A 12,406-nucleotide genomic window follows, 5' to 3' on the forward strand; every position below is an offset into this window, starting at 1 on the left:
GTAAGATTTTTGTGTTTGCAGTCAATCCTGGGCTGAAATCCCTCTCTGCCACTGTTTACGTGTCTGGCCGTGGCCACTTAACCTTAGTGCCTCCTTTTTCTCGTATGCAAAAGGCAGATGATAAAGATCCAATGAGATCACATGTAATAGAGGTCATGTAATAGGAATTGAAGCACATTAAAGGAGCATTTTAAGTGCTATTCTCATCACATTTTTTTTTGTTTACTAAACTCTACTTTTCTCTATCTTCCCCTCTATCCTGCTGCTTTTTCCTCTTATTTTGCAGAGAATTAAAAAAAATTGTTAATGTTTATTTTTGAGAGTGAGAGAGAGACAGCAAGAAGGGGAGGGGCAGAGAGAGAAGGAGATACAGAATTCCAAGCAGGCTCTAGGCTCTGAGCTGTCACATGGAGCCCAATGTGGGGCTCAAACCCATGAGCCATGAGATCATGACCTGAGCCTAAGTTGGACGCTCAACTGACTGAGCCACCCAGGCACCCCATGCCAGAGAATTTTTAAGTGTTCTTTTAAGTTTCCTTTTAAATTATAATTTTATAGTAATCCTTTTTTTATTAAAATATGAGTGGAGGAGGGGCAGAGACAGAGAGGGAGACACAGAATCTGAAACAGACTCCAGGCTCTGAGCTGTCACCACAGAGCTCAAACTCGGGAATGGTGAGATCATGACCTGAGCCGAAGTTGGATGGTCAACCAACTGAGCCACCCAGGTGCCCCCATAGTAATCTTTTTTTATATCTGGATTGGTCCTTGTCCCTTACATTTTTAATCCATTATTTCTAATGGAGATTGCCCATAAAGCACCCACAGAAAAGCCTCCATAATTGGCTGTGGAAAGATGAAGACTCTCTAGAAGTTTTAACACTGTTTGCGTATTGCGAATAATGCTGCTGTGAACCTTATTGCCGAGTCTTTGTTGAATACTGGTTTTCAATTCTTTTTTGTATAAACTAGGAGAGGAATTGTAGGGTCATGTGGTAATTCTATGTTTAACTTTTTGTAAAAGTGCCAAATTGTTCAAGTTGTTTTCCATAGTGGCTGCATCATTCTGTATTTTCACCAGAAATGTCAAAGATGCCAATTTCTCCACATCCATGCCAACACTTGTTATTTCCCATATTTTAAAAAAATTTGATCCTTCTAGTAGGTATGAAATGATATCCCTTTATAGTTTTGATTTGCATTTCCTTAATGACTAGTGATGTTAAGTATCTTTTCATGTGGTTGATAGTCATTGTAGATTTTCTCTGGAAAATTTCTATTCAAGTCCTTTGCCCATTTAAGAACAATTTATTTTTTAAATTGTGGTAAAATATACATAACATAAAATTTACCATTTTACCATTTTTGTGTTTGTAGCACAGAGGCAATAACTGCATTTATATTGTTTTAAAATCGTCATTACCATCCAACTCCAGAACTTTTTTCATCTTGCAAAATGGAAACTCTATAGTTATTAAATAATAATTCTCCATTACCCTCACGCCAGCTTTTGGCACCATTTTACTTTTTGTCACTATGAATATGAGTGCTGTAGGTAGTTTGAAATATGTGGCATCCACAGTATTCCATGTTGTAGCATGTGTCACAATATCCTTTCTCCTCAAGGCCTAATGATACTCTGTTGTGCGCATACATGCATTTTGTTTATCCCTTCATCCACTGATGGACCCCTGAGTTGCTTCCACCCTTTGGTATTGTGATGAATGCTGGGATGAACATAGGTGTACAAATACTTGTTCAAAATCCTGTGTCTTTTCATGTGCTTATAGGCCATTTCTGTAGCTTTGAAGAAATGTCTGTTCAAGTCCTTTGCCCTTTTTTATTTGGGTTGTTTGATGTTGTCATTGAATTATAAAGGTTTTTTGTATATTCTAGATATGAAGCCCTTATCAGATACATGATTTGCAAATATGTTCTTCCATTCAGCGGGTTGTCTTTGTACTTTCTTTATACTGTCCTCTGGAACACAAAAGTTTTCAATTTTGATGAAGTCCAGTTTATATATTTATTTTTTTGTTGCTTGTGTTTTGGGTGCATTTCTAAGAATTCATTGGCCCATGCAGTGTCATGAGGATTACCAAAGTATTAGTTTTTTGCCAACATAGGCAAAAGGAGCATTTGAATAACTGTATTAGCTACAAAATATTTTAAATGAGAATGGCAAGTTATATCACTCCAGTAGGCCTAAGTGCTTTTACAAGTATGTTCCCCTTTGGGGATGATACTTCTGTGCTAGGTTTAAGACTAAGTTCAGTTATTCTGTGTTAATTTTTGTTACTGACATTACACATCTGGCAAGCTGAGGCACAATGCAGTGGAAAATTAAAGGGAATGAAAGATAAATGCCTATCTTATTCACTATTGCACATTCTTTGATAGTTTATGAAGCTGTAAATAATTCCTTATAGTTTCCTTGTTTCTTAAAGTTGGCAAGATAATATTTTGCTGTCTATGACTTCTCTATGGTGATGTAATATATGAAAGTCATTTTTATTTTTTAGGGCCACATTAGCTATCAAACTAAATCAACAATATGTCACATCTGGTGAATTATTTTTAATGCAGCCATGGCTAAAATCAATTTATAAAAAAATGGGAAGTGTAAATTTATTGCTATTTCTCTATTCACCTTATTGAAAAAGTTCATTTTTCATTAGTAGATGCATTTATTAAAATTCAAAGTTCTGATGACATTAAGAGAAAGAAGGAAGTAGATTTATGTTTGAATGGTAAGGCTTTAGAAGTACTGCAGATGCAGATATTATTTTTTAAATTCAGTCTACTAAAGTTATTTTAACATTGTTGCCAATATTATATAAATGTACTTGTAGATTTTCCTCAGATTGCTCTTAGCCTATGGCACATTTATAGCTATTCTTTTATTATAATTAACTCTTCAAAGTGGTTTTATTAATACTGGTCAGAATGGCCAACATTAACCACACGAGAAACGACAGGTGTTGGTGAGGATGTGGATGAAGGGGAACCCTCTTGCACTGCTGATGGGAATGCAAACTGGTGCAGCCACTCTGGAGAACAGTATGGAGTTGCCTCAAAAAGTTAAAAATAGAACTACGCTACAACCCAGCAATTACACTACTAGGTATTTACCCAGAGGATACAAAAATACTGATTCAAAGGGACACATGCACTCTGATGTTCACAGAAGCATTATCAACAATAGTGAAGGTAGGGAAAGAACCCAAATGTCCATTGACTGATGAGTGGATAAAGAAGAGGTGGTGTGTATGCACAATGGAATATTACTCAGTCATCAAAATAACGAAATCTTGGAAGACCTGGATGGCTCAGCTGGTTAAGTGTCCGACTTCGGCTCAGGTCATGATCTTGGGATTCGTGAGTTTGAGCCCCGCGTCGGGCTCTGGGCTGACAGCTCAGAGCCTGGAGCCTGCTTTGGATTCTGTGTCTCCCTTTCTCTCTGCCCCTTCCTCCCTCGTTCTCTTCTCAAAAATAAATAAACATTAAAAAATTTCAAAAAGATGAAATCTTGCCATTTGTCACAACATGGATGGAGCTAGAGGGAACTATGATAAGTGAGATAAATCAGAGAAAGACACAAATACCGTATGATTTCACTCATGTGAAATTTAAGAAATGGAACAGATGTACATAGGGATAAAAAAGGAAATAGAGAGGCAGACCATAATAAAGACTCTTAACTGTAGAGAACAAACTGCGGGTTACTGGAGGGGAGCTGGGTGGGGGATGGGCTAAATGGGTGGTGGGTATTAGGGAGGGCATTTGTTGGGGTGAGCACTCGGTATCATACGTAAGTGATGAATCACTTTATTCTACTTCTGAAAGTACTATTACTTCCTATGTTAACTATGTTAACTAAATGGAAATTAAATAAAAGCTTGAAATAAACCAAAACACTTTAAAAATGGTTTATTAAAATTACTTTGTTTCTCATCGATGTCCAGGAAGATTCTCTGATGCAAATTTGCTCTAGGGCTGCCTGCTATTTACTTCCATCCTTCTTTCTTTCCTTTTGTCTATGTATGTTTGTATGTGTGTATGTGTGTGTGATCTATCTATCATTTATCTATCATCTATCAGTCTTTGTAACTATGGAAGTGTGTAATATTGTAAAGAGCTTGGGCTTTGGAATCCTACTACTTGGGTTCATATCCAGGCAAAGCCACTGTATCTTGGATAATTATTTAACCTTTTATTGTCTCAGTTTCTTCACCTAAAAATAGTGTGACTAATTTAATTTATTGTGAGGCTTAAATGAGATACTTTACATTGGAAATAATATGTGTTTCTGGCAAATGTTAACTCTAGAATGCTATTATTGCAATTATTACTATTATTTTTATTATTACAGTTGATAACACCAGTAGGCTTAAGTATGTTAAGAAGAATGTATAATTTAGACTTTTGGAACAGTATTATTTTTGTCATATAATCTCCAATCTGACTCATGAATTTTAGTAAACGAAAATAAGTGAATGCTTCTTTGAATAGGATGGCTTAGTATACTACAATGGCTCAACACTTAACACACTGAATTACTTTCCAATGAGGGATTACCCCTGAATTCACATACTATTATTGAGTACTTAACTATATGCAAAACCCTGTGTTAGGACTTAAATTTCTATACATCGTGTGGGTGCTATAATAGTGTTATGAGGAGTTTGAATGATAGAAACAGGGAGAAAAAGACTAATTCTGTCGGAAGGATCTGGGTAGGCCCTTTGGAGCTGAGTTCAGTTTATAAATTTCAGTGTTACGTGTTTTATCATTAGTTGCATGCTTTCATTATACCTTGTTCTCAATGTGAGACAACTGAACTATAATGCTGTCAATCCCTAAAATGTTTTAAAATATTTATGTGTACTTGTTTTGAGTATTCATAAAAAGATGTATTATAAGAACAAAAAATCCTCTCCAAATCATGAAATGTAAGCATTTTAAAAGTTGCAGTCGTGTATGATCAAGAGTTTTCTTCATCTAGGTTTTACTGTTTTGGTTAATTTTTTGTAGGATGTTTAATGGAATTAGTTGGTATTATCAATAAGATTATTTATCATTGCATTCATAATTGGTTTTGGCAAAGTCTAATACTTATTAAATTATGTCTTTTAGTTCATTTTGTTGTTCTTTTCATAGGCTTTTGAATAATAAACACTGCTGATTTATTTTTCTTCCTACATATGTTTTTATTTTTAATGTGATAAAGAAACTCTTATTATTTTCCAATTTTGGAAAAAAAAGAGTTCTGTCAACATAGTGACAGTTCCGTTTTTACCTTTGTTTCTTATGAATACAACTTCTGTTTTTCTTTGTGGTAGATTGTGGATATCTGCCCATAACTGACTCTTACAGAAGTATCTAATATTTCAATAAATACACTGGACTATGACACAACTATCCTCTGAGCCTAGAGGGTAGTAAAAAGGAATATGAATGAACTCTTCTTTCTCTTGAGTATGATGGGAGATTTTTTAATTTCAAACCCTTCTCACATATTACAGGTGTTTATAGGAGCTGAAAGTTTATAACCAAATGAACTTGAGCGTTTCTTGAAATAAGTGTAAGAAGTTTAATACTCTCAAACTGGGAACATTGACCTGAATAATCTAAAACTGCAGATAAATGAAAATCGCTTGACATGTAAATCTTATTTCTGTTAATTATTTTGACACAAAAAAGTCAGAACTTTGTATTTTCTTAGTATACATGATTATAAAGGCCAACCTGAGACTTAAATATCCCAAAGAGAGGTCATTAAATGAATAATTATATAATTAGATGTAGATATTTAGTATACGGTATAGGTATGAGGTTTTACTTTGATTAAATATTTTCTTCAGTGGGGCACCTGGCTGGCTCAGTCAGTTGGGTATCCGACTTCAGCTCAGGTCATGATCTCATGCTTTGTGAGTTCAAGCCCTGTGTCGGGCTCTGTGCTGACAGCTCGGAGCCTGGAGCCTGATTCAGATTCTGTGTCTCCCTCTTTCTGCCCCTTACCCCCTCACACTCTTTCTCTGTCTCAAAAATAAATAAACATTAAAATTTTTTTTAACATTTTCTTCAGAATAACGTTTTTTAGATAACTTTAAACACATTAAGAAAACCAAGAAAGGGGCGCCTGGGTGGCGCAGTCGGTTAAGCGTCCGACTTCAGCCAGGTCACGATCTCACGTTCCGTGAGTTCGAGCCCCGCGTCAGGCTCTGGGCTGACGGCTCAGAGCCTGGAGCCTGTTTCCGATTCTGTGTCTCCCTCTCTCTCTGCCCCTCGCCTGTTCATGCTCTGTCTCTCTCTGTCCCAAAAATAAATAAAAACGTTGAAAAAAAAATTAAAAAAAAAAAAAAAAAGAAAACCAAGAAAGGCTTTTTAAACTATGCGGAGCTACCTGTTTAAATTGAATGATTAAAAAGAACCTTTATTTCATAGCTTCTACAATATTTTAGCTAGTTGGTCTTCTTTCTCTACTAATTATTTTGAAATGTTTTGTTTTTCTGGTCAAAGTTTTTTTCTAACTTCAGATACTCATAACTCTTTTATCTACTTCATCATTCTGAGCTCTTTTTATCTATCCTCATAAAAGGAATCAAAAGGGCAAGAACTGAGTACATGAAAAGTAGTTAGACCCAACATTAAGTCAGGTAATTTCAGAATGACCTTGATTGTGGGTTAGTAGAAGGTGCAGCTTACTACTTCCTTCTGTTAGATGCCTTTTCTTTAAAGTTTATTTACTTGAGAGAGGGAGGGAAGGGGGGAGAGAGAGAGAGAGAGAGAGAGAGAGAGAGAGAGAGAGAGAGAATGAGAATGAAAGAGAACACATGCGTGTGTGCTACTGCATGAACAGGTGCAGGGCAGAGGAGGGGCAGAGAGAGAGAATCCCAAGCAGGCTCCGTGCTGTCAGCACAGAGCCAGACACGAAGCTGAATCTCATGAATCATGAGATCATGATCTGAGCCGAAGTCAAGAATCACATATTCAACAGACTGAGCCACCCAGGTGCCCCAGATGCCTTTTTCAAATAGATGTCTGTGGGCTGAGCCTCATGAAACTGCTGGAGACATAGTCACTGAACTTTTGAGTGTTGAGGAACTTTTGCTTGGCTTACTTTTGTACCTTTATTAAACTTACCCCCTTTCCTCAAGATCTCCTTTCCTATTTTTTATTTGCACAAACTTCTCCTTTCCACCTATCCTAACTTAAACTTAATCTTCATGTCAGCTTCTGGCATTTGGTAGTGTTATTTAAGGTTCTAGGCCTGATGATATAGAATATTTCCACCTCTAGTTACATGTTTTTAGAAATGAAGTGTGTCACTTGCATGCTTTCTTTTCATTGGCACGAATGTATCACTAATGTATCACTAAGGTGTCACTAATGTGTCACTAATGTATCTCATGGAATTTTAAAAACTACTTAATGATTTTAAATTTACAAGTACAACACTTATCTATTTGCGACTAGGTAGAAGCCATTATTTTATTTTAAGTGTATAATATTTCTCTTTAATTTCATGCGATGTAATCCTTACCCCCCTTATCAAGCATGAGATTTTGTGTTATGAGGACCTGGTACTCTTTGGTTGTTTAAAAAGTGATGTTAGATATTATAATTTAATTTAACAGTAAAAATGGCCCTTATACTATCATACAAATGTTAAGGAATTCTTACTTGCTTCAAATGGCAGGCCTAGGGTGAACACTAAAAGGTAGATTTAAAATGGAGCGTATTCCTCCTATTCTAAAACGCCAACCATTTATTTAGTATACTCTAGAAAATTAGAGGTTACTCTAAGAAACTCTAAGCATGTATTTGGTTTTATTCTGATTTTTATGGATGTTTTAAAAAGCAAAATTACACTAAATGCCAATTTGGATACATACTTTTTCATTGCTCAGATAATGCACAAACACTAGTTAGTGATGGTGGACAAGTTAATTATATATTAGAAATGCCTAGAACAGGTGTAGGAAAGCATCATAAGTATTTTCTGTAAGTATTTCATAACCATATTAAAATCCTTCTAATATATTATTAACAAGGCACACCTTTTCTCTCAGGGACCATTTTTATATACCATAGAATATGGATGCAAATATTTGCTTTTCTCTTAATTGCAAATAATTTTATCTATACCTTTTATCTTGCTTTTTCTCTGTGGGCTCATCTACTGATTTTATAAGAATAATAATCTGTATTTTTAGGATTTAAAGAAGTATATAAACATTTTATTGTGTATTTATTTTAATAAACAATTTTAACGTGTTTTTTGGTTTCCTGTTAAACGTTCTGTACAAGGCCACTACTGTTCATATTAATTCATTCAAAAAACTGAATTCAGTGACTTTGTTATTTAAAACTATTCTCCCTTCATCCCCATCTTACTTGTTGATAATACCCATTAGGCCCACACGATTTCTCTCTTCTTTTGCTGTTGGATGTTACAGGTTAGCTGAAATGGAATAGCTTCTTATTAAATGTTTGCTGAATGAATGAATGAATGAATACCCTCTCAACAATTTCTATGCCCTCCATACAGTGTCTCCATTTGTAATCTACCTTTATATTTCCTTTATAAGAAGGGAAGCAAAGACATAATTTTCTTCCTAAGAACATTCAGTAATTTTATTACCATTTCATAAATCTTTCATTGCATACAAAGTGAGAAATAAATTAAAAACTACTTAGTAAGACTTACAATGCCTTTTATGCTGTGCCCTAAAATAATTTTTCTTGTTTCACATTCTATCTTGTTTCTCATATTCCCTCACATCTTTACTTCTCTTTTTCTGTATTTCCACATTTTAGTTAATGACACTAAAATTTTCTTTGTCAGTTAAACTCCAAGCATTACGTTAAAAATATATAATAGTTAATACAATAAATGTATTAATAAATTATAATGTATAATAATCTATTAATATATAATAATAGTACATAATATATATAACTAATAGTTAATAGTTTATTTATGCCATAAATATTGCTAGGAACTTTGCCTAAATTTTTATGTTTCATCCTAAGCATTTTATAAACTATATACTATTATATTCATTTTTCAGGTGAGTAGACCAAGAATATAGGCCTAAGTACCATGTTAAAGGTTATGCCTACAGGTGCTAGTACCAGAATTCAAATGTGAAGTACCTCATTCTTCTACTCCAAACCTGTATGCTCTCATATCTTTTTGAATCTTAGCTATAATCAGTGGTCAAGTCTTATCCATTTCAAAGCCACAGTAATATCCAGTTGTGTCTGTATTTTAGCCTAGGCTATTCTAATAGTTTCCCAACAGATCAGCCTCTCTTTCTTTTAATTATTCTTTATTTCTTTATTTCTTTATTTATTTATTTACTTGTGAGAGAGAGAGAGAGAGAGCAGGGGAGGGGCAGAGAGAAAGGGGGAGAGAGAATCACGAGCAGGCTTTGTGCTGTCAGGCCAGAGCCCCAAGCAGGGCTCAAACCCAGGAATCCTGAGATCATGACCTGAGCTAAAATCAAGAGTTGGATGTTTAGGTGACTGAGCCACTCAGGTGCCCCTCTTTTGATTATTCTTTTATTTTATGGCCAGGACATTCATAATATTGTACCTTTTTACCTCAGGCCCAGCCACTCGTTCATTCAAACCCAGCTCTTTACCCATTTGAGCTACGTTTATTTCCTTGGACATTGCTGTACCTCTGAACTCCCTAAGTCATTTTCCATATCTCATCTCTGGAAATTTCAGCCTGAAAATGTTTTGTAGTATTTCTCCTAGCTTCAGGCAGTGTTGGTACCTCCATGGTGATAGGCATCAGTGTTTTTGTAAGTCATTGTTTACTTGTTTTTCTAAGTAGTATGCAGACTTGAGAAAAGTTTGTCTTATATGTTTTTAATTTTTTATATTGTGTTTGTATCCTCATTCCATAGGTGGTAGTACTGTGCTTGGTTTATAGTTAGCATTTTGTTATATGAGTGTTACTAGGAAAATACAATATTTGTGTTTTCTGTTTTACTCATTTGCACATAATCTATAAGAAAAATAATTCAAATTTCCTAGCTAAGTAACTTTCTAGTTTCAACCAATATTTTCATTAGAGCAAGAGGTAAAAAAGTAGCTTACTGTTATTTGCAAGCTGATTTTTCTTTAAAAAAAAATAAGAAAGAAAGCTATAGAGATGCCTGGGTGGCTCAGTTGGTTAAGCGTCTGACTTCATCTCAGATCATGATCTTGCAGTCCATGAGTTCAAGCCCTGCGTTGGGCTCTGTGCTGACAGCTCAGAGCTTGGAGCCTGCTTTAGAGTCTGTCTGTCTGTCTGTCTGTCTCTCTCTCTATCTCTGTGCCTCCCCCACTCACACTCTCTCTCTCAAAAATAAATAAACTTAAAAAAAAAAAGAAAGCTCTTTTGTTTTTCATTAATAGAGGGAACAGTGAAGCAATTTTGGTTCCACATGTATATTTTATTTTTCTGGGAATGAAGATTGGTTTTAATAATTTTAGATGATGTTTTATTCTTTACTCATAACTTATTGAGCAGTAAGTCAATATTTTATATATAAGTTTTTTTGTTAAGTACTGAAAAAAAGTTATATAAAGTTTAGATAAGGAAGAAAGTGCAATTTATATAATTTTCTTCTATTTCTAGTTTTTCTAGAAAAGATAAATAGAATCTCTGTGTTTCACTTTTCAAACTTACTGACCACATTTGTCCTCACTGATGTATTAATTTTCGTGTCATTTTAACAGAATGTTTGTCCTATAAATGTTAGCAGCTAACTTCCAAATATTATCTATTTTACTTTATCATATAATTTGTATTTTAAAAGTATATTTTTCATATTCTTCTATCTGTCAACAGCTAGTTCTTTCATTCAGTAAAAGAAAGCATTTGGGTATATTATTGGTAATAGAAGACATTTGGGGAATTATCCACAGAGGAAGATTTTTTTTTTCTTGAAATAGTAAGGTCTAGTGTTTTCTTGAGAAATGAAATTGCTTATTTCACATATTGCTAACAGCATCCCTTCTCAAAATGGAAACAAAACAAAACAAAACAAAACAAAACAAAACAAAACCCTTAATAACTTGTAGAGAAACAAGAACACCTCAAAGTTATTAAACATAATGTTGTTATTTAGCTACAGGTCAAAAGCATAAGCCTGTATTTTATTTTTGGGAGGTGTATAAATGTTTAATCTTTTCAAAATTGAAAAGGTCTATTTAACTTTTTTTGTTTTGACATAATTTAATACAAAAGTTGCAAGTAAATACACAGTCTCTTCCTTCTTCTTGGTGTCTCAGTTAATCATTGAAGACTTGATAGGCCTTTATCCCTTAAATACTTTAGTGATATTTTCTAAAAACTAGAAATTCTGTAACCTTATAGTTACAGAAATCAGGAAATGAACATTGGTGCATATTATTATTAAATGTAGACCTTACTTAGATTCCACCATTTGTCCCAGCATTGTTCTTTTTTTTAAAAATTTTTTTTAACATTTATTTATTTTTGAGACAGAGAGAGACAGGGCATGAACAGGGGAGGGCCAGAGAGAGGGAGACACAGAATCTGAAACAGGCTCCAGGCTCTGAGCTGTCAGCACAGAGCCCGACGCGGGGCTCGAACTCACGGACCGCGAGATCATGACCTGAGCCGAAGTCGGCCGCGTAACCGACTGAGCCACCCAGGCGCCCCAGCATTGTTCTTTAGAGAAAAAGAAAATCCAAGATTACTGGTTGTATTCATTTATATGTCTCTTTGCACTTCTTGAATCTGGAACATTTTTTGAGCCTTTCTTTTTATCTAGTGATGTTGACATTGTTTAGGAATACAGCCTAGTAGTGTGTGTGTATATATAGAATGTGCTACAGTATGGCTTTGTTTGACATGTCTTTATGATTATATTCTGATTACACACTTTGGGCAGGAATACCACTGAAGTTATGCTAAATTGTTTTCACCATATCATGAGCCACATGCTTTCATCGTTCCGTTAATGGTAATGTTCAGTATGAACGTTTGGATAAAGTGTTGTCTGCTAGATTTATGCACTGTAAAGTTATCTTTTTATCCTGTTATGAAAAAACTATCTTTTGGGAGATACTTTGAGACTGTGAGTATTGTATTAGTTCTTAAACTTTCACCTACTGGTTTTATGATTTTTACCAAATGATTTTCTCATTCATCAGTTTTCTATACTGATTATTTGGCTTGATTTTACAGTGAAAAACTTTCTCTTCTTTAGTTTGTATATCTTATCTATGTATCTATCTATGATCTATCTATCACTTTGTATCATTATCTATTTTTCATATATCTATCAGTGAACACTTTATCATTCTTTGAGCATTTTCTTGTGTTTTAGGTACTGTCTTGTAATATTCCTGCCCTGACCGGCAACTGGCATTTCTT

The 12,406-nt window shown here is 34.6% G+C and overlaps 1 protein-coding gene across 2 annotated transcripts in view; it reads left to right on the top strand.

The window, feature by feature from the left end:
* ATRNL1 (attractin like 1) overlaps nucleotides 1-12,406 on the top strand; it is a 779,266-nt gene that overhangs the window by 214,560 nt on the left and 552,300 nt on the right. The window lies entirely within an intron of this gene.

This window comes from Lynx rufus, unplaced genomic scaffold (assembly GCF_022079265.1).
Source record: "Lynx rufus isolate CCGP_SWC_20201006 ecotype Redwood Valley unplaced genomic scaffold, mLynRuf1.p SCAF_11, whole genome shotgun sequence".
In the NCBI taxonomy this organism is placed as follows: Eukaryota; Metazoa; Chordata; class Mammalia; order Carnivora; family Felidae; genus Lynx; species Lynx rufus.